Below are 20415 nucleotides of genomic sequence, written 5' to 3'. Positions count from 1 at the left end.
TCAAGGTGTGAATTGCTTTTTTCTCACCTTGGCTCATTCGGATATTATCATAAGTTTTTACTTGGGGCTGGCAGGAGAAGCTCCAGGGAAATTCCTGAGCCTCTCCCTCGAATACTTGTGTTCTCAGTCACAGCCCATCCGGTCTTACATATTTGCACTATTGTTGTTTTATTTTCTCTTCAGCTATTTATATATATATATATATATATACATTTTTTTCTATTTTAAATTTTGATATTCTATTTCATTTTATGCTATTTATATTTTATTTTATTTCATAGGTTGTAATTACTTGAGCATTGCTAGAAGAGAGCCTGAGACTCAAGCATTTCACTGCCAGCGACTGCTTAATGTTATTGTTGTGCATTTGGCAATAAAAAATCTTGAATCTTGAATCTTGAAAGTGAAATGAAGCAGTGCAGAATATGCCCAATCCATGTCACTGATGTTAAATGGGCAGGTCGTTGGAGTCATCTGAGTCAAGGTGCGAGTTGCTTTTTTCTCACCTTGGCTCATTCGGACATTATCATAAGTTTTTACTTGGGGCTGGCAGGAGATGCTCCAGGGAAATTCCTGAGCCTCTCCCTCGAATACTTGTGTTCTCATACACAGCCCATCCGATCTTCCATTCATAGTTTCACAGAAACACAAGCAATGTTTCTGCATACTGCCACCACCGCTAGAAGTAGTTGGAGGTACTTCAAGTCCTGCTCCTTTTAAAGGCCAGAAATTCTTGAGCAGCTGCCTTCAAGAGCTTGACAGATGTCCCTGATGGTCTAGTGGTTAGGATCGATGCTCTCACCGCCGTGGCCCGGGTTCGATTCCAGGTCAGGGAACTAATCTATTGAATACTTTGAGTACAATTGCTTACATATGTTAAATTGACAGGTCCTGAGTCAAGGTGTGAATGACTGATGAGTAGGAAGTAGTAAGTGAATTACAGAATGTTCTGATGACTGTCCCTTAGTAGGTGAACACTAAGGGATTACAGAATGTACTACTACCACAAAAACATCAATGTTTACACAACTCGTAGTACAAAGTGAAATGTCTCAGTGCACAATATGCCCAATCATGTCAGTGATGTTAAATGGGCAGATCGTTGGAGTCACCTGAGTCAAGGGGTGAATTGCTTTTTTCTCACCTTGGCTCATTCGGATATTATCATAAGTTTTTACTTGGGGCTGGCAGGAGAAGCTCCAGGGAAATTCCTGAGCCTCTCCCTCGAATACTTGTGTTCTCAGTCACAGCCCATCCGGTCTTACATATTTGCACTATTGTTGTTTTATTTTCTCTTCAGCTTTTTATATATATATTTATATATATATATATACATTTTTTTCTATTTTAAATTTTGATATTCTATTTCATTTTATTTTATACTATTTATAATTTATTTTATTTCATAGGTTGTAATTACTTGAGCATTGCTAGAAGAGAGCCTGAGACTCAAGCATTTCACTGCCAGCGACTGCTTAATGTTATTGTTGTGCATTTGGCAATAAAAAAATCTTGAATCTTGAATCTTGAAAGTGAAATGAAGCAGTGCAGAATATGCCCAATCCATGTCACTGATGTTAAATGGGCAGGTCGTTGGAGTCATCTGAGTCAAGGTGCGAATTGCTTTTTTCTCACCTTGGCTCATTCGGACATTATCATAAGTTTTTACTTGGGGCTGGCAGGAGAAGCTCCAGGGAAATTCCTGAGCCTCTCCCTCGAATACTTGTGTTCTCATACACAGCCCATCCGATCTTCCATTCATAGTTTCACAGAAACACAAACAATGTTTCTGCATACTGCCACCACCGCTAGAAGTGGTTGGAGGTACTTCAAGTCCTGCTCATTTTAAAGGCCAGAAATTCTTGAGCAGCTGCCTTCAAGAGCACGACAGATGTCCCTGATGGTCTAGTTTGTTAGGATCCGGCGCTCTCACCGCCGTGGCCCGGGTTCGATTACGGTCAGGGAACTAATCTATTGAATACTTTGAGTACAATTGCTTACATATGTTAAATTGACAGGTCCTGAGTCAAGGTGTGAATGACTGATGAGTAGGAAGTAGTAAGTGAATTACAGAATGTTCTGATGACTGTCCCTTAGTAGGTGAACACTAAGGGATTACAGAATGTACTACTACCACAAAAACATCAATGTTTACACAACTCGTAGTACAAAGTGAAATGTCTCAGTGCACAATATGCCCAATCATGTCAGTGATGTTAAATGGGCAGGTCGTTGGAGTCACCTGAGTCAAGGTGTGAATTGCTTTTTTCTCACATTGGCTCATTCGGATATTATCATAAGTTTTTACTTGGGGCTGGCAGGAGAAGCTCCAGGGAAATTCCTGAGCCTCTCCCTCGAATACTTGTGTTCTTAGTCACAGCCCATCCGGTCTTACATATTTGCACTATTGTTGTTTTATTTTCTCTTCAGCTATTTATATATATATATATACATTTTTTTCTATTTTAAATTTTGATATTCTATTTCATTTTATGCTATTTATATTTTATTTTATTTCATAGGTTGTAATTACTTGAGCATTGCTAGAAGAGAGCCTGAGACTCAAGCATTTCACTGCCAGCGACTGCTTAATGTTATTGTTGTGCATTTGGCAATAAAAAAATCTTGAATCTTGAATCTTGAAAGTGAAATGAAGCAGTGCAGAATATGCCCAATCCATGTCACTGATGTTAAATGGGCAGGTCGTTGGAGTCATCTGAGTCAAGGTGCGAGTTGCTTTTTTCTCACCTTGGCTCATTCGGACATTATCATAAGTTTTTACTTGGGGCTGGCAGGAGAAGCTCCAGGGAAATTCCTGAGCCTCTCCCTCGAATACTTGTGTTCTCATACACAGCCCATCCGATCTTCCATTCATAGTTTCACAGAAACACAAACAATGTTTCTGCATACTGCCACCACCGCTAGAAGTGGTTGGAGGTACTTCAAGTCCTGCTCATTTTAAAGGCCAGAAATTCTTGTGCAGCTGCCTTCAAGAGCACCACAGATGTCCCTGATGGTCTAGTGGTTAGGATCCGGCGCTCTCACCGCCGTGGCCCGGGTTCGATTCCCGGTCAGGGAACTAATCTATTGAATACTTGAGTACAATTGCTTACATATGTTAAATTGACACGTCCTGAGTCAAGGTGTGAATGACTGATGAGAAGGAAGTAGTAAGTGAATTACAGAATGTTCTGATGACTGTCCCTTAGTAGGTGAACACTAAGGGATTACAGAATGTACTACTACCACAAAAACATCAATGTTTACACAACTCGTAGTACAAAGTGAAATGTCTCAGTGCACAATATGCCCAATCATGTCAGTGATGTTAAATGGGCAGGTCGTTGGAGTCACCTGAGTCAAGGTGTGAATTGCTTTTTTCTCACCTTGGCTCATTCGGATATTATCATAAGTTTTTACTTGGGGCTGGCAGGAGAAGCTCCAGGGAAATTCCTGAGCCTCTCCCTCGAATACTTGTGTTCTCAGTCACAGCCCATCCGGTCTTACATATTTGCACTATTGTTGTTTTATTTTCTCTTCAGCTATTTATATATATATATATATACATTTTTTTCTATTTTAAATTTTGATATTCTATTTCATTTTATACTATTTATAATTTATTTTATTTCATAGGTTGTAATTACTTGAGCATTGCTAGAAGAGAGCCTGAGACTCAAGCATTTCACTGCCAGCGACTGCTTAATGTTATTGTTGTGCATTTGGCAATAAAAAAATCTTGAATCTTGAATCTTGAAAGTGAAATGAAGCAGTGCAGAATATGCCCAATCCATGTCACTGATGTTAAATGGGCAGGTCGTTGGAGTCATCTGAGTCAAGGTGCGAATTGCCTTTTTCTCACCTTGGCTCATTCGGACATTATCATAAGTTTTTACTTGGGGCTGGCAGGAGAAGCTCCAGGGAAATTACTGAGCCTCTCCCTCGAATACTTGTGTTCTCAAACACAGCCCATCCGATCTTCCATTCATAGTTTCACAAAAACACAAGCAATGTTTCTGCATACTGCCACCACCGCTAGAAGTAGTTGGAGGTACTTCAAGTCCTGCTCCTTTTAAAGGCCAGAAATTCTTGGCCAGCTGCCTTCAAGAGCTCGACAGATGTCCCTGATGGTCTAGTGGTTAGGATCCGGCGCTCTCACCGCCGTGGCCCGGGTTCGATTCCCGGTCAGGGAACTAATCTATTGAATACTTTGAGTACAATTGCTTACATATGTTAAATTGACAGGTCCTGAGTCAAGGTGTGAATGACTGAGGAAGTAGTAAGTGAATTACAGAATGTTCTGATGACTGTCCCTTAGTAGGTGAACACTAAGGGATTACAGAATGTACTACTACCACAAAAACATCAATGTTTACACAACTCGTAGTACAAAGTGAAATGTCTCAGTGCACAATATGCCCAATCACGTCAGTGATGTTAAATGGGCAGATCGTTGGAGTCACCTGAGTCAGGGTGTGAATTGCTTTTTTCTCACCTTGGCTCATTCGGATATTATCATAAGTTTTTACTTGGGGCTGGCAGGAGAAGCTCCAGGGAAATTCCTGAGCCTCTCCTTCGAATACTTGTGTTCTCAGTCACAGCCCATCCGGTCTTACATATTTGCACTATTGTTGTTTTATTTTCTCTTCAGCTATTTATATATATATTTATATATATATATATATATACATTTTTTTCTATTTTAAATTTTGATATTCTATTTCATTTTATTTTATACTATTTATAATTTATTTTATTTCATAGGTTGTAATTACTTGAGCATTGCTAGAAGAGAGCCTGAGACTCAAGCATTTCACTGCCAGCGACTGCTTAATGTTATTGTTGTGCATTTGGCAATAAAAAAATCTTGAATCTTGAATCTTGAAAGTGAAATGAAGCAGTGCAGAATATGCCCAATCCATGTCACTGATGTTAAATGGGCAGGTCGTTGGAGTCATCTGAGTCAAGGTGCGAGTTGCTTTTTTCTCACCTTGGCTCATTCGGACATTATCATAAGTTTTTACTTGGGGCTGGCAGGAGAAGCTCCAGGGAAATTCCTGAGCCTCTCCCTCGAATACTTGTGTTCTCATACACAGCCCATCCGATCTTCCATTCATAGTTTCACAGAAACACAAGCAATGTTTCTGCATACTGCCACCACCGCTAGAAGTAGTTGGAGGTACTTCAAGTCCTGCTCATTTTAAAGGCCAGAAATTCTTGAGCAGCTGCCTTCAAGAGCACGACAGATGTCCCTGATGGTCTAGTGGTTAGGATCCGGCGCTCTCACCGCCGTGGCCCGGGTTCGATTCCCGGTCAGGGAACTAATCTATTGAATACTTTGAGTACAATTGCTTACATATGTTAAATTGACAGGTCCTGAGTCAAGGTGTGAATGACCGATGAGTAGGAAGTAGTAAGTGAATTACAGAATGTTCTGATGACTGTCCCTTAGTAGGTGAACACTAAGGGATTACAGAATGTACTACTACCACAAAAACATCAATGTTTACACAACTCGTAGTACAAAGTGAAATGTCTCAGTGCACAATATGCCCAATCATGTCAGTGATGTTAAATGGGCAGGTCGTTGGAGTCACCTGAGTCAAGGTGTGAATTGCTTTTTTCTCACCTTGGCTCATTCGGATATTATCATAAGTTTTTACTTGGGGCTGGCAGGAGAAGCTCCAGGGAAATTCCTGAGCCTCTCCCTCGAATACTTGTGTTCTCAGTCACAGCCCATCCGGTCTTACATATTTGCACTATTGTTGTTTTATTTTCTCTTCAGCTATTTATATATATATATATATACATTTTTTTCTATTTTAAATTTTGATATTCTATTTCATTTTATACTATTTATAATTTATTTTATTTCATAGGTTGTAATTACTTGAGCATTGCTAGAAGAGAGCCTGAGACTCAAGCATTTCACTGCCAGCGACTGCTTAATGTTATTGTTGTGCATTTGGCAATAAAAAAATCTTGAATCTTGAATCTTGAAAGTGAAATGAAGCAGTGCAGAATATGCCCAATCCATGTCACTGATGTTAAATGGGCAGGTCGTTGGAGTCATCTGAGTCAAGGTGCGAATTGCCTTTTTCTCACCTTGGCTCATTCGGACATTATCATAAGTTTTTACTTGGGGCTGGCAGGAGAAGCTCCAGGGAAATTACTGAGCCTCTCCCTCGAATACTTGTGTTCTCATACACAGCCCATCCGATCTTCCATTCATAGTTTCACAGAAACACAAGCAATGTTTCTGCATACTGCCACCACCGCTAGAAGTAGTTGGAGGTACTTCAAGTCCTGCTCCTTTTAAAGGCCAGAAATTCTTGGCCAGCTGGTCTAGTGGTTAGGATCCGGCGCTCTCACCGCCGTGGCCCGGGTTCGATTCCCGGTCAGGGAACTAATCTATTGAATACTTTGAGTACAATTGCTTACATATGTTAAATTGACAGGTCCTGAGTCAAGGTGTGAATGACTGAGGAAGTAGTAAGTGAATTACAGAATGTTCTGATGACTGTCCCTTAGTAGGTGAACACTAAGGGATTACAGAATGTACTACTACCACAAAAACATCAATGTTTACACAACTCGTTGTACAAAGTGAAATGTCTCAGTGCACAATATGCCCAATCACGTCAGTGATGTTAAATGGGCAGATCGTTGGAGTCACCTGAGTCAGGGTGTGAATTGCTTTTTTCTCACCTTGGCTCATTCGGATATTATCATAAGTTTTTACTTGGGGCTGGCAGGAGAAGCTCCAGGGAAATTCCTGAGCCTCTCCTTCGAATACTTGTGTTCTCAGTCACAGCCCATCCGGTCTTACATATTTGCACTATTGTTGTTTTATTTTCTCTTCAGCTATTTATATATATATTTATATATATATATATATATACATTTTTTTCTATTTTAAATTTTGATATTCTATTTCATTTTATTTTATACTGTTTATAATTTATTTTATTTCATAGGTTGTAATTACTTGAGCATTGCTAGAAGAGAGCCTGAGACTCAAGCATTTCACTGCCAGCGACTGCTTAATGTTATTGTTGTGCATTTGGCAATAAAAAAATCTTGAATCTTGAATCTTGAAAGTGAAATGAAGCAGTGCAGAATATGCCCAATCCATGTCACTGATGTTAAATGGGCAGGTCGTTGGAGTCATCTGAGTCAAGGTGCGAGTTGCTTTTTTCTCACCTTGGCTCATTCGGACATTATCATAAGTTTTTACTTGGGGCTGGCAGGAGAAGCTCCAGGGAAATTCCTGAGCCTCTCCCTCGAATACTTGTGTTCTCATACACAGCCCATCCGATCTTCCATTCATAGTTTCACAGAAACACAAGCAATGTTTCTGCATACTGCCACCACCACTACAAGTGGTTGGAGGTACTTCAAGTCCTGCTCATTTTAAAGGCCAGAAATTCTTGAGCAGCTGCCTTCAAGAGCACGACAGATGTCCCTGATGTTCTAGTGGTTAGGATCCGGCGCTCTCACCGCCGTGGCCCGGGTTCGATTCCCGGTCAGGGAACTAATCTATTGAATACTTTGAGTACAATTGCTTACATATGTTAAATTGACAGGTCCTGAGTCAAGGTGTGAATGACCGATGAGTAGGAAGTAGTAAGTGAATTACAGAATGTTCTGATGACTGTCCCTTAGTAGGTGAACACTAAGGGATTACACAATGTACTACTACCACAAAAACATCAATGTTTACACAACTCGTAGTACAAAGTGAAATGTCTCAGTGCACAATATGCCCAATCATGTCAGTGATGTTAAATGGGCAGGTCGTTGGAGTCACCTGAGTCAAGGTGTGAATTGCTTTTTTCTCACCTTGGCTCATTCGGATATTATCATAAGTTTTTTCTTGGGGCTGGCAGGAGAAGCTCCAGGGAAATTCCTGAGCCTCTCCCTCGAATACTTGTGTTCTCAGTCACAGCCCATCCGGTCTTACATATTTGCACTATTGTTGTTTTATTTTCTCTTCAGCTATTTATATATATATATATACATTTTTTTCTATTTTAAATTTTGATATTCTATTTCATTTTATACTATTTATAATTTATTTTATTTCATAGGTTGTAATTACTTGAGCATTGCTAGAAGAGAGCCTGAGACTCAAGCATTTCACTGCCAGCGACTGCTTAATGTTATTGTTGTGCATTTGGCAATAAAAAAATCTTGAATCTTGAATCTTGAAAGTGAAATGAAGCAGTGCAGAATATGCCCAATCCATGTCACTGATGTTAAATGGGCAGGTCGTTGGAGTCATCTGAGTCAAGGTGCGAATTGCCTTTTTCTCACCTTGGCTCATTCGGACATTATCATAAGTTTTTACTTGGGGCTGGCAGGAGAAGCTCCAGGGAAATTACTGAGCCTCTCCCTCGAATACTTGTGTTCTCATACACAGCCCATCCGATCTTCCATTCATAGTTTCACAGAAACACAAGCAATGTTTCTGCATACTGCCACCACCGCTAGAAGTAGTTGGAGGTACTTCAAGTCCTGCTCCTTTTAAAGGCCAGAAATTCTTGGCCAGCTGGTCTAGTGGTTAGGATCCGGCGCTCTCACCGCCGTGGCCCGGGTTCGATTCCCGGTCAGGGAACTAATCTATTGAATACTTTGAGTACAATTGCTTACATATGTTAAATTGACAGGTCCTGAGTCAAGGTGTGAATGACTGATGAGTAGGAAGTAGTAAGTGAATTACAGAATGTTCTGATGACTGTCCCTTAGTAGGTGAACACTAAGGGATTACAGAATGTACTACTACCACAAAAACATCAGTGTTTACACAACTCGTAGTACAAAGTGAAATGTCTCAGTGCACAATATGCCCAATCATGTCAGTGATGTTAAATGGGCAGGTCGTTGGAGTCACCTGAGTCAAGGTGTGAATTGCTTTTTTCTCACCTTGGCTCATTCGGATATTATCATAAGTTTTTACTTGGGGCTGGGGCTAGATATATTTAAAATATATGTATTTTAAATTTTGATATTCTATTTCATTTTATTTTATACTATTTATAATTTATTTTATTTCATAGGTTGTAATTACTTGAGCATTGCTAGAAGAGAGCCTGAGACTCAAGCATTTCACTGCCAGCGACTGCTTAATGTTATTGTTGTGCATTTGGCAATAAAAAAATCTTGAATCTTGAATCTTGAAAGTGAAATGAAGCAGTGCAGAATATGCCCAATCCATGTCACTGATGTTAAATGGGCAGGTCGTTGGAGTCATCTGAGTCAAGGTGCGAATTGCTTTTTTCTCACCTTGGCTCATTCGGACATTATCATAAGTTTTTACTTGGGGCTGGCAGGAGAAGCTCCAGGGAAATTCCTGAGCCTCTCCCTCGAATACTTGTGTTCTCATACACAGCCCATCCGATCTTCCATTCATAGTTTCACAGAAACACAAGCAATGTTTCTGTATACTGCCACCACCGCTAGAAGTGGTTGGAGGTACTTCAAGTCCTGCTCATTTTAAAGGCCAGAAATTCTTGAGCAGCTGCCTTCAAGAGCACGACAGATGTCCCTGATGGTCTAGTGGTTAGGATCCGGCGCTCTCACCGTTGGGCCCGGGTTCGATTCCCGGTCAGGGAACTAATCTATTGAATACTTTGAGTACAATTGCTTACATATGTTAAATTGACAGGTCCTGAGTCAAGGTGTGAATGACTGATGAGTAGGAAGTAGTAAGTGAATTACAGAATGTTCTGATGACTGTCCCTTAGTAGGTGAACACTAAGGGATTACAGAATGTACTACTACCACAAAAACATCAATGTTTACACAACTCGTAGTACAAAGTGAAATGTCTCAGTGCACAATATGCCCAATCATGTCAGTGATGTTAAATGGGCAGGTCGTTGGAGTCACCTGAGTCAAGGTGTGAATTGCTTTTTTCTCACCTTGGCTCATTCGGATATTATCATAAGTTTTTACTTGGGGCTGGCAGGAGAAGCTCCAGGGAAATTCCTGAGCCTCTCCCTCGAATACTTGTGTTCTCAGTCACAGCCCATCCGGTCTTACATATTTGCACTATTGTTGTTTTATTTTCTCTTCAGCTATTTATATATATATATATATATATATACATTTTTTTCTATTTTAAATTTTGATATTCTATTTCATTTTATGCTATTTATATTTTATTTTATTTCATAGGTTGTAATTACTTGAGCATTGCTAGAAGAGAGCCTGAGACTCAAGCATTTCACTGCCAGCGACTGCTTAATGTTATTGTTGTGCATTTGGCAATAAAAAAATCTTGAATCTTGAATCTTGAAAGTGAAATGAAGCAGTGCAGAATATGCCCAATCCATGTCACTGATGTTAAATGGGCAGGTCGTTGGAGTCATCTGAGTCAAGGTGCGAATTGCTTTTTTCTCACCTTGGCTCATTCGGACATTATCATAAGTTTTTACTTGGGGCTGGCAGGAGAAGCTCCAGGGAAATTCCTGAGCCTCTCCCTTGAATACTTGTGTTCTCATACACAGCCCATCCGATCTTCCATTCATAGTTTCACAGAAACACAAACAATGTTTCTGCATACTGCAACCACCGCTAGAAGTGGTTGGAGGTACTTCAAGTCCTGCTCATTTTAAAGGCCAGAAATTCTTGAGCAGCTGCCTTCAAGAGCACGACAGATGTCCCTGATGGTCTAGTGGTTAGGATCCGGCGCTCTCACCGCCGTGGCCCGGGTTTGATTCCCGGTCAGGGAACTAATCTATTGAATACTTTGAGTACAATTGCTTACATATGTTAAATTGACAGGTCCTGAGTCAAGGTGTGAATGACTGATGAGTAGGAAGTAGTAAGTGAATTACAGAATGTTCTGATGACTGTCCCTTAGTAGGTGAACACTAAGGGATTACAGAATGTACTACTACCACAGAAACATCAATGTTTACACAACTCGTAGTACAAAGTGAAATGTCTCAGTGCACAATATGCCCAATAATGTCAGTGATGTTAAATGGGCAGGTCGTTGGAGTCACCTGAGTCAAGGTGTGAATTGCTTTTTTCTCACCTTGGCTCATTCGGATATTATCATAAGTTTTTACTTGGGGCTGGCAGGAGAAGCTCCAGGGAAATTCCTGAGCCTCTCCCTCGAATACTTGTGTTCTCAGTCAAAGCCCATCCGGTCTTACATATTTGCACTATTGTTGTTTTATTTTCTCTTCAGCTATTTATATATATATATATATACATTTTTTTCTATTTTAAATTTTGATATTCTATTTCATTTTATACTATTTATGATTTATTTTATTTCATAGGTTGTAATTACTTGAGCATTGCTAGAAGAGAGCCTGAGACTCAAGCATTTCACTGCCAGCGACTGCTTAATGTTATTGTTGTGCATTTGGCAATAAAAAAATCTTGAATCTTGAATCTTGAAAGTGAAATGAAGCAGTGCAGAATATGCCCAATCCATGTCACTGATGTTAAATGGGCAGGTCGTTGGAGTCATCTGAGTCAAGGTGCGAATTGCCTTTTTCTCACCTTGGCTCATTCGGACATTATCATAAGTTTTTACTTGGGGCTGGCAGGAGAAGCTCCAGGGAAATTACTGAGCCTCTCCCTCGAATACTTGTGTTCTCATACACAGCCCATCCGATCTTCCATTCATAGTTTCACAGAAACACAAACAATGTTTCTGCATACTGCCACCACCGCTAGAAGTGGTTGGAGGTACTTCAAGTCCTGCTCATTTTAAAGGCCAGAAATTCTTGTGCAGCTGCCTTCAAGAGCACGACAGATGTCCCTGATGGTCTAGTGGTTAGGATCCGGCGCTCTCACCGCCGTGGCCCGGGTTCGATTCCCGGTCAGGGAACTAATCTATTGAATACTTGAGTACAATTGCTTACATATGTTAAATTGACAGGTCCTGAGTCAAGGTGTGAATGACTGATGAGAAGGAAGTAGTAAGTGAATTACAGAATGTTCTGATGACTGTCCCTTAGTAGGTGAACACTAAGGGATTACAGAATGTACTACTACCACAAAAACATCAATGTTTACACAACTCGTAGTACAAAGTGAAATGTCTCAGTGCACAATATGCCCAATCATGTCAGTGATGTTAAATGGGCAGGTCGTTGGAGTCACCTGAGTCAAGGTGTGAATTGCTTTTTTCTCACCTTGGCTCATTCGGATATTATCATAAGTTTTTACTTGGGGCTGGCAGGAGAAGCTCCAGGGAAATTCCTGAGCCTCTCCCTCGAATACTTGTGTTCTCAGTCACAGCCCATCCGGTCTTACATATTTGCACTATTGTTGTTTTATTTTCTCTTCAGCTATTTATATATATATATATATACATTTTTTTCTATTTTAAATTTTGATATTCTATTTCATTTTATACTATTTATAATTTATTTTATTTCATAGGTTGTAATTACTTGAGCATTGCTAGAAGAGAGCCTGAGACTCAAGCATTTCACTGCCAGCGACTGCTTAATGTTATTGTTGTGCATTTGGCAATAAAAAAATCTTGAATCTTGAATCTTGAAAGTGAAATGAAGCAGTGCAGAATATGCCCAATCCATGTCACTGATGTTAAATGGGCAGGTCGTTGGAGTCATCTGAGTCAAGGTGCGAATTGCCTTTTTCTCACCTTGGCTCATTCGGACATTATCATAAGTTTTTACTTGGGGCTGGCAGGAGAAGCTCCAGGGAAATTACTGAGCCTCTCCCTCGAATACTTGTGTTCTCAAACACAGCCCATCCGATCTTCCATTCATAGTTTCACAAAAACACAAGCAATGTTTCTGCATACTGCCACCACCGCTAGAAGTAGTTGGAGGTACTTCAAGTCCTGCTCCTTTTAAAGGCCAGAAATTCTTGGCCAGCTGCCTTCAAGAGCTCGACAGATGTCCCTGATGGTCTAGTGGTTAGGATCCGGCGCTCTCACCGCCGTGGCCCGGGTTCGATTCCCGGTCAGGGAACTAATCTATTGAATACTTTGAGTACAATTGCTTACATATGTTAAATTGACAGGTCCTGAGTCAAGGTGTGAATGACTGAGGAAGTAGTAAGTGAATTACAGAATGTTCTGATGACTGTCCCTTAGTAGGTGAACACTAAGGGATTACAGAATGTACTACTACCACAAAAACATCAATGTTTACACAACTCGTTGTACAAAGTGAAATGTCTCAGTGCACAATATGCCCAATCACGTCAGTGATGTTAAATGGGCAGATCGTTGGAGTCACCTGAGTCAGGGTGTGAATTGCTTTTTTCTCACCTTGGCTCATTCGGATATTATCATAAGTTTTTACTTGGGGCTGGCAGGAGAAGCTCCAGGGAAATTCCTGAGCCTCTCCTTCGAATACTTGTGTTCTCAGTCACAGCCCATCCGGTCTTACATATTTGCACTATTGTTGTTTTATTTTCTCTTCAGCTATTTATATATATATTTATATATATATATATATATACATTTTTTTCTATTTTAAATTTTGATATTCTATTTCATTTTATTTTATACTGTTTATAATTTATTTTATTTCATAGGTTGTAATTACTTGAGCATTGCTAGAAGAGAGCCTGAGACTCAAGCATTTCACTGCCAGCGACTGCTTAATGTTATTGTTGTGCATTTGGCAATAAAAAAATCTTGAATCTTGAATCTTGAAAGTGAAATGAAGCAGTGCAGAATATGCCCAATCCATGTCACTGATGTTAAATGGGCAGGTCGTTGGAGTCATCTGAGTCAAGGTGCGAGTTGCTTTTTTCTCACCTTGGCTCATTCGGACATTATCATAAGTTTTTACTTGGGGCTGGCAGGAGAAGCTCCAGGGAAATTCCTGAGCCTCTCCCTCGAATACTTGTGTTCTCATACACAGCCCATCCGATCTTCCATTCATAGTTTCACAGAAACACAAGCAATGTTTCTGCATACTGCCACCACCACTACAAGTGGTTGGAGGTACTTCAAGTCCTGCTCATTTTAAAGGCCAGAAATTCTTGAGCAGCTGCCTTCAAGAGCACGACAGATGTCCCTGATGTTCTAGTGGTTAGGATCCGGCGCTCTCACCGCCGTGGCCCGGGTTCGATTCCCGGTCAGGGAACTAATCTATTGAATACTTTGAGTACAATTGCTTACATATGTTAAATTGACAGGTCCTGAGTCAAGGTGTGAATGACCGATGAGTAGGAAGTAGTAAGTGAATTACAGAATGTTCTGATGACTGTCCCTTAGTAGGTGAACACTAAGGGATTACACAATGTACTACTACCACAAAAACATCAATGTTTACACAACTCGTAGTACAAAGTGAAATGTCTCAGTGCACAATATGCCCAATCATGTCAGTGATGTTAAATGGGCAGGTCGTTGGAGTCACCTGAGTCAAGGTGTGAATTGCTTTTTTCTCACCTTGGCTCATTCGGATATTATCATAAGTTTTTACTTGGGGCTGGCAGGAGAAGCTCCAGGGAAATTCCTGAGCCTCTCCCTCGAATACTTGTGTTCTCAGTCACAGCCCATCCGGTCTTACATATTTGCACTATTGTTGTTTTATTTTCTCTTCAGCTATTTATATATATATATATACATTTTTTTCTATTTTAAATTTTGATATTCTATTTCATTTTATACTATTTATAATTTATTTTATTTCATAGGTTGTAATTACTTGAGCATTGCTAGAAGAGAGCCTGAGACTCAAGCATTTCACTGCCAGCGACTGCTTAATGTTATTGTTGTGCATTTGGCAATAAAAAAATCTTGAATCTTGAATCTTGAAAGTGAAATGAAGCAGTGCAGAATATGCCCAATCCATGTCACTGATGTTAAATGGGCAGGTCGTTGGAGTCATCTGAGTCAAGGTGCGAATTGCCTTTTTCTCACCTTGGCTCATTCGGACATTATCATAAGTTTTTACTTGGGGCTGGCAGGAGAAGCTCCAGGGAAATTACTGAGCCTCTCCCTCGAATACTTGTGTTCTCATACACAGCCCATCCGATCTTCCATTCATAGTTTCACAGAAACACAAGCAATGTTTCTGCATACTGCCACCACCGCTAGAAGTAGTTGGAGGTACTTCAAGTCCTGCTCCTTTTAAAGGCCAGAAATTCTTGGCCAGCTGGTCTAGTGGTTAGGATCCGGCGCTCTCACCGCCGTGGCCCGGGTTCGATTCCCGGTCAGGGAACTAATCTATTGAATACTTTGAGTACAATTGCTTACATATGTTAAATTGACAGGTCCTGAGTCAAGGTGTGAATGACTGATGAGTAGGAAGTAGTAAGTGAATTACAGAATGTTCTGATGACTGTCCCTTAGTAGGTGAACACTAAGGGATTACAGAATGTACTACTACCACAAAAACATCAGTGTTTACACAACTCGTAGTACAAAGTGAAATGTCTCAGTGCACAATATGCCCAATCATGTCAGTGATGTTAAATGGGCAGGTCGTTGGAGTCACCTGAGTCAAGGTGTGAATTGCTTTTTTCTCACCTTGGCTCATTCGGATATTATCATAAGTTTTTACTTGGGGCTGGGGCTAGATATATTTAAAATATATGTATTTTAAATTTTGATATTCTATTTCATTTTATTTTATACTATTTATAATTTATTTTATTTCATAGGTTGTAATTACTTGAGCATTGCTAGAAGAGAGCCTGAGACTCAAGCATTTCACTGCCAGCGACTGCTTAATGTTATTGTTGTGCATTTGGCAATAAAAAAATCTTGAATCTTGAATCTTGAAAGTGAAATGAAGCAGTGCAGAATATGCCCAATCCATGTCACTGATGTTAAATGGGCAGGTCGTTGGAGTCATCTGAGTCAAGGTGCGAATTGCTTTTTTCTCACCTTGGCTCATTCGGACATTATCATAAGTTTTTACTTGGGGCTGGCAGGAGAAGCTCCAGGGAAATTCCTGAGCCTCTCCCTCGAATACTTGTGTTCTCATACACAGCCCATCCGATCTTCCATTCATAGTTTCACAGAAACACAAGCAATGTTTCTGTATACTGCCACCACCGCTAGAAGTGGTTGGAGGTACTTCAAGTCCTGCTCATTTTAAAGGCCAGAAATTCTTGAGCAGCTGCCTTCAAGAGCACGACAGATGTCCCTGATGGTCTAGTGGTTAGGATCCGGCGCTCTCACCGTTGGGCCCGGGTTCGATTCCCGGTCAGGGAACTAATCTATTGAATACTTTGAGTACAATTGCTTACATATGTTAAATTGACAGGTCCTGAGTCAAGGTGTGAATGACTGATGAGTAGGAAGTAGTAAGTGAATTACAGAATGTTCTGATGACTGTCCCTTAGTAGGTGAACACTAAGGGATTACAGAATGTACTACTACCACAAAAACATCAATGTTTACACAACTCGTAGTACAAAGTGAAATGTCTCAGTGCACAATATGCCCAATCATGTCAGTGATGTTAAATGGGCAGGTCGTTGGAGTCACCTGAGTCAAGGTGTGAATTGCTTTTTTCTCACCTTGGCTCATTCGGATATTATCATAAGTTTTTACTTGGGGCTGGCAGGAGAAGCTCCAGGGAAATTCCTGAGCCTCTCCCTCGAATACTTGTGTTCTCAGTCACAGCCCATCCGGTCTTACATATTTGCACTATTGTTGTTTTATTTTCTCTTCAGCTATTTATATATATATATATATATATATACATTTTTTTCTATTTTAAATTTTGATATTCTATTTCATTTTATGCTATTTATATTTTATTTTATTTCATAGGTTGTAATTACTTGAGCATTGCTAGAAGAGAGCCTGAGACTCAAGCATTTCACTGCCAGCGACTGCTTAATGTTATTGTTGTGCATTTGGCAATAAAAAAATCTTGAATCTTGAATCTTGAAAGTGAAATGAAGCAGTGCAGAATATGCCCAATCCATGTCACTGATGTTAAATGGGCAGGTCGTTGGAGTCATCTGAGTCAAGGTGCGAATTGCTTTTTTCTCACCTTGGCTCATTCGGACATTATCATAAGTTTTTACTTGGGGCTGGCAGGAGAAGCTCCAGGGAAATTCCTGAGCCTCTCCCTTGAATACTTGTGTTCTCATACACAGCCCATCCGATCTTCCATTCATAGTTTCACAGAAACACAAACAATGTTTCTGCATACTGCAACCACCGCTAGAAGTGGTTGGAGGTACTTCAAGTCCTGCTCATTTTAAAGGCCAGAAATTCTTGAGCAGCTGCCTTCAAGAGCACGACAGATGTCCCTGATGGTCTAGTGGTTAGGATCCGGCGCTCTCACCGCCGTGGCCCGGGTTTGATTCCCGGTCAGGGAACTAATCTATTGAATACTTTGAGTACAATTGCTTACATATGTTAAATTGACAGGTCCTGAGTCAAGGTGTGAATGACTGATGAGTAGGAAGTAGTAAGTGAATTACAGAATGTTCTGATGACTGTCCCTTAGTAGGTGAACACTAAGGGATTACAGAATGTACTACTACCACAGAAACATCAATGTTTACACAACTCGTAGTACAAAGTGAAATGTCTCAGTGCACAATATGCCCAATAATGTCAGTGATGTTAAATGGGCAGGTCGTTGGAGTCACCTGAGTCAAGGTGTGAATTGCTTTTTTCTCACCTTGGCTCATTCGGATATTATCATAAGTTTTTACTTGGGGCTGGCAGGAGAAGCTCCAGGGAAATTCCTGAGCCTCTCCCTCGAATACTTGTGTTCTCAGTCAAAGCCCATCCGGTCTTACATATTTGCACTATTGTTGTTTTATTTTCTCTTCAGCTATTTATATATATATATATATACATTTTTTTCTATTTTAAATTTTGATATTCTATTTCATTTTATACTATTTATAATTTATTTTATTTCATAGGTTGTAATTACTTGAGCATTGCTAGAAGAGAGCCTGAGACTCAAGCATTTCACTGCCAGCGACTGCTTAATGTTATTGTTGTGCATTTGGCAATAAAAAAATCTTGAATCTTGAATCTTGAAAGTGAAATGAAGCAGTGCAGAATATGCCCAATCCATGTCACTGATGTTAAATGGGCAGGTCGTTGGAGTCATCTGAGTCAAGGTGCGAATTGCCTTTTTCTCACCTTGGCTCATTCGGACATTATCATAAGTTTTTACTTGGGGCTGGCAGGAGAAGCTCCAGGGAAATTACTGAGCCTCTCCCTCGAATACTTGTGTTCTCATACACAGCCCATCCGATCTTCCATTCATAGTTTCACAGAAACACAAACAATGTTTCTGCATACTGCCACCACCGCTAGAAGTGGTTGGAGGTACTTCAAGTCCTGCTCATTTTAAAGGCCAGAAATTCTTGTGCAGCTGCCTTCAAGAGCACGACAGATGTCCCTGATGGTCTAGTGGTTAGGATCCGGCGCTCTCACCGCCGTGGCCCGGGTTCGATTCCCGGTCAGGGAACTAATCTATTGAATACTTGAGTACAATTGCTTACATATGTTAAATTGACAGGTCCTGAGTCAAGGTGTGAATGACTGATGAGTAGGAAGTAGTAAGTGAATTACAGAATGTTCTGATGACTGTCCCTTAGTAGGTGAACACTAAGGGATTACAGAATGTACTACTACCACAAAAACATCAATGTTTACACAACTCGTTGTACAAAGTGAAATGTCTCAGTGCACAATATGCCCAATCATGTCAGTGATGTTAAATGGGCAGGTCGTTGGAGTCACCTGAGTCAAGGTGTGAATTGCTTTTTTCTCGCCTTGGCTCATTCGGATATTATCATAAGTTTTTACTTGGGGCTGGCAGGAGAAGCTCCAGGGAAATTCCTGAGCCTCTCCCTCGAATACTTGTGTTCTCAGTCACAGCCCATCCGGTCTTACATATTTGCACTATTGTTGTTTTATTTTCTCTTCAGCTATTTATATATATATTTATATATATATATATATATATACATTTTTTTCTATTTTAAATTTTGATATTCTATTTCATTTTATACTATTTATATTTTATTTTATTTCATAGGTTGTAATTACTTGAGCATTGCTAGAAGAGAGCCTGAGACTCAAGCATTTCACTGCCAGCGACTGCTTAATGTTATTGTTGTGCATTTGGCAATAAAAAAATCTTGAATCTTGAATCTTGAAAGTGAAATGAAGCAGTGCAGAATATGCCCAATCCATGTCACTGATGTTAAATGGGCAGGTCGTTGGAGTCATCTGAGTCAAGGTGCGAATATCTTTTTTCTCACCTTGGCTCATTCGGACATTATCATAAGTTTTTACTTGGGGCTGGCAGGAGAAGCTCCAGGGAAATTACTGAGCCTCTCCCTCGAATACTTGTGTTCTCATACACAGCCCATCCGATCTTCCATTCATAGTTTCACAGAAACACAAGCAATGTTTCTGCATACTGCCACCACCGCTAGAAGTAGTTGGAGGTACTTCAAGTCCTGCTCCTTTTAAAGGCCAGAAATTCTTGAAGAGCTGCCTTCAAGAGCTCAAACAGATGTCCCTGATGGTCTAGTGGTTAGGATCCGGCGCTCTCACCACTGTGGCCCGGGTTCGATTCCAGATCAGGGAACTAATCTATTGAATTTGATTACAACTGGCTACATATGTTAAGTAGACAGGTCCTGATTAAAGGTGTGAACCGCTGATGATTCCGGTAAGTCATAGATCCATCCTGCTTTTGTATGAGAAATTAGCTCCACAGAAGTTGGGGTGAATTGGTTTGTGAGCTGAATGGAGAGAGAAAATGACAGTTCATTGAACCTCCTGAAAGTCGATGTCATAAACATCCTCCTCTCCTACATGATGGTTTTCCAGGTCGATACGTGTCATACAGATAAGATTGTACAATTAAGCAATAAATCAGTCATCATGAAGAAGAATGTAGTAGGCTCACACCGACTCAAGCTAAGTGAATGGTTATGGAGGACCATACATGACATAAGTAAAAATAAATAAATAAATAAATGTATAAATAAATTCAGCAATAAATAAATAAATAAAAAAATAAAAAAGGAAATAAATAAATGAATACTGAAATAAATAAATAAATATGTTAATACCAAAAGAAATGTCAAAATAAATGTCTTATGGGCTGTGTGTCTGTGTAGCTCAGTTGACCAATCCTGCTCGAGACTGAGGTTAGGCCCGCCTTTCTCAGTAGCAAATGAAAAGGAAATGTATCAGGGAATAAATAAATGTGCAAATATTTTTAAGACATTTCTTTTGACATTTCTTTTGGTATTAACGTATTTATTTATTTATTTCTGTATTTATTTATTTATTTCTGTATTTATTTATTTTTACTTAAGTCATGTATGGTCCTCCATAAATGGTCAACTGAAAGAAGTCACTATGTTAATAACTTTCTCAAAAGTCAGTGCATAGAAATAATGCAACAACGCTAGATTACCTGTTAACAGTGAACAGATTTAGCCCTCCGTAGA

At 40.0% G+C, this 20415-nt stretch overlaps 12 non-coding genes across 12 annotated transcripts; all 12 read left to right on the top strand.

The window, feature by feature from the left end:
• The first annotated feature begins 3007 nt into the window (after positions 1-3007).
• On the top strand, positions 3008-3079 carry trnae-cuc (transfer RNA glutamic acid (anticodon CUC)). The gene has a single exon. It is a non-coding gene; the product is annotated as a tRNA-Glu (tRNA).
• Positions 3080-4121: 1042 nt separating this feature from the next.
• trnae-cuc (transfer RNA glutamic acid (anticodon CUC)) lies at positions 4122-4193 on the top strand. The gene has a single exon. It is a non-coding gene; the product is annotated as a tRNA-Glu (tRNA).
• A 1056-nt stretch (positions 4194-5249) lies between these two features.
• Positions 5250-5321, top strand: trnae-cuc (transfer RNA glutamic acid (anticodon CUC)). Its single transcript has one exon. It is a non-coding gene; the product is annotated as a tRNA-Glu (tRNA).
• A 2141-nt stretch (positions 5322-7462) lies between these two features.
• Positions 7463-7534, top strand: trnae-cuc (transfer RNA glutamic acid (anticodon CUC)). The gene has a single exon. It is a non-coding gene; the product is annotated as a tRNA-Glu (tRNA).
• Positions 7535-9544: 2010 nt separating this feature from the next.
• trnae-cuc (transfer RNA glutamic acid (anticodon CUC)) lies at positions 9545-9615 on the top strand. Its single transcript has one exon. It is a non-coding gene; the product is annotated as a tRNA-Glu (tRNA).
• A 1049-nt stretch (positions 9616-10664) lies between these two features.
• trnae-cuc (transfer RNA glutamic acid (anticodon CUC)) lies at positions 10665-10736 on the top strand. Its single transcript has one exon. It is a non-coding gene; the product is annotated as a tRNA-Glu (tRNA).
• Positions 10737-11779: 1043 nt separating this feature from the next.
• trnae-cuc (transfer RNA glutamic acid (anticodon CUC)) lies at positions 11780-11851 on the top strand. Its single transcript has one exon. It is a non-coding gene; the product is annotated as a tRNA-Glu (tRNA).
• A 1042-nt stretch (positions 11852-12893) lies between these two features.
• Positions 12894-12965, top strand: trnae-cuc (transfer RNA glutamic acid (anticodon CUC)). The gene has a single exon. It is a non-coding gene; the product is annotated as a tRNA-Glu (tRNA).
• A 1056-nt stretch (positions 12966-14021) lies between these two features.
• trnae-cuc (transfer RNA glutamic acid (anticodon CUC)) lies at positions 14022-14093 on the top strand. Its single transcript has one exon. It is a non-coding gene; the product is annotated as a tRNA-Glu (tRNA).
• Positions 14094-16103: 2010 nt separating this feature from the next.
• trnae-cuc (transfer RNA glutamic acid (anticodon CUC)) lies at positions 16104-16174 on the top strand. Its single transcript has one exon. It is a non-coding gene; the product is annotated as a tRNA-Glu (tRNA).
• Positions 16175-17223: 1049 nt separating this feature from the next.
• Positions 17224-17295, top strand: trnae-cuc (transfer RNA glutamic acid (anticodon CUC)). Its single transcript has one exon. It is a non-coding gene; the product is annotated as a tRNA-Glu (tRNA).
• Positions 17296-18338: 1043 nt separating this feature from the next.
• trnae-cuc (transfer RNA glutamic acid (anticodon CUC)) lies at positions 18339-18410 on the top strand. The gene has a single exon. It is a non-coding gene; the product is annotated as a tRNA-Glu (tRNA).
• Positions 18411-20415: the final 2005 nt, after the last annotated feature.

The sequence above is a fragment of the Platichthys flesus genome, chromosome 2 (genome assembly GCF_949316205.1).
Source record: "Platichthys flesus chromosome 2, fPlaFle2.1, whole genome shotgun sequence".
NCBI lineage: Eukaryota > Metazoa > Chordata > Actinopteri > Pleuronectiformes > Pleuronectidae > Platichthys > Platichthys flesus.
Note: the sequence above shows the minus strand (reverse complement) of the source record. Positions and strands in the feature narration are given on the sequence as shown.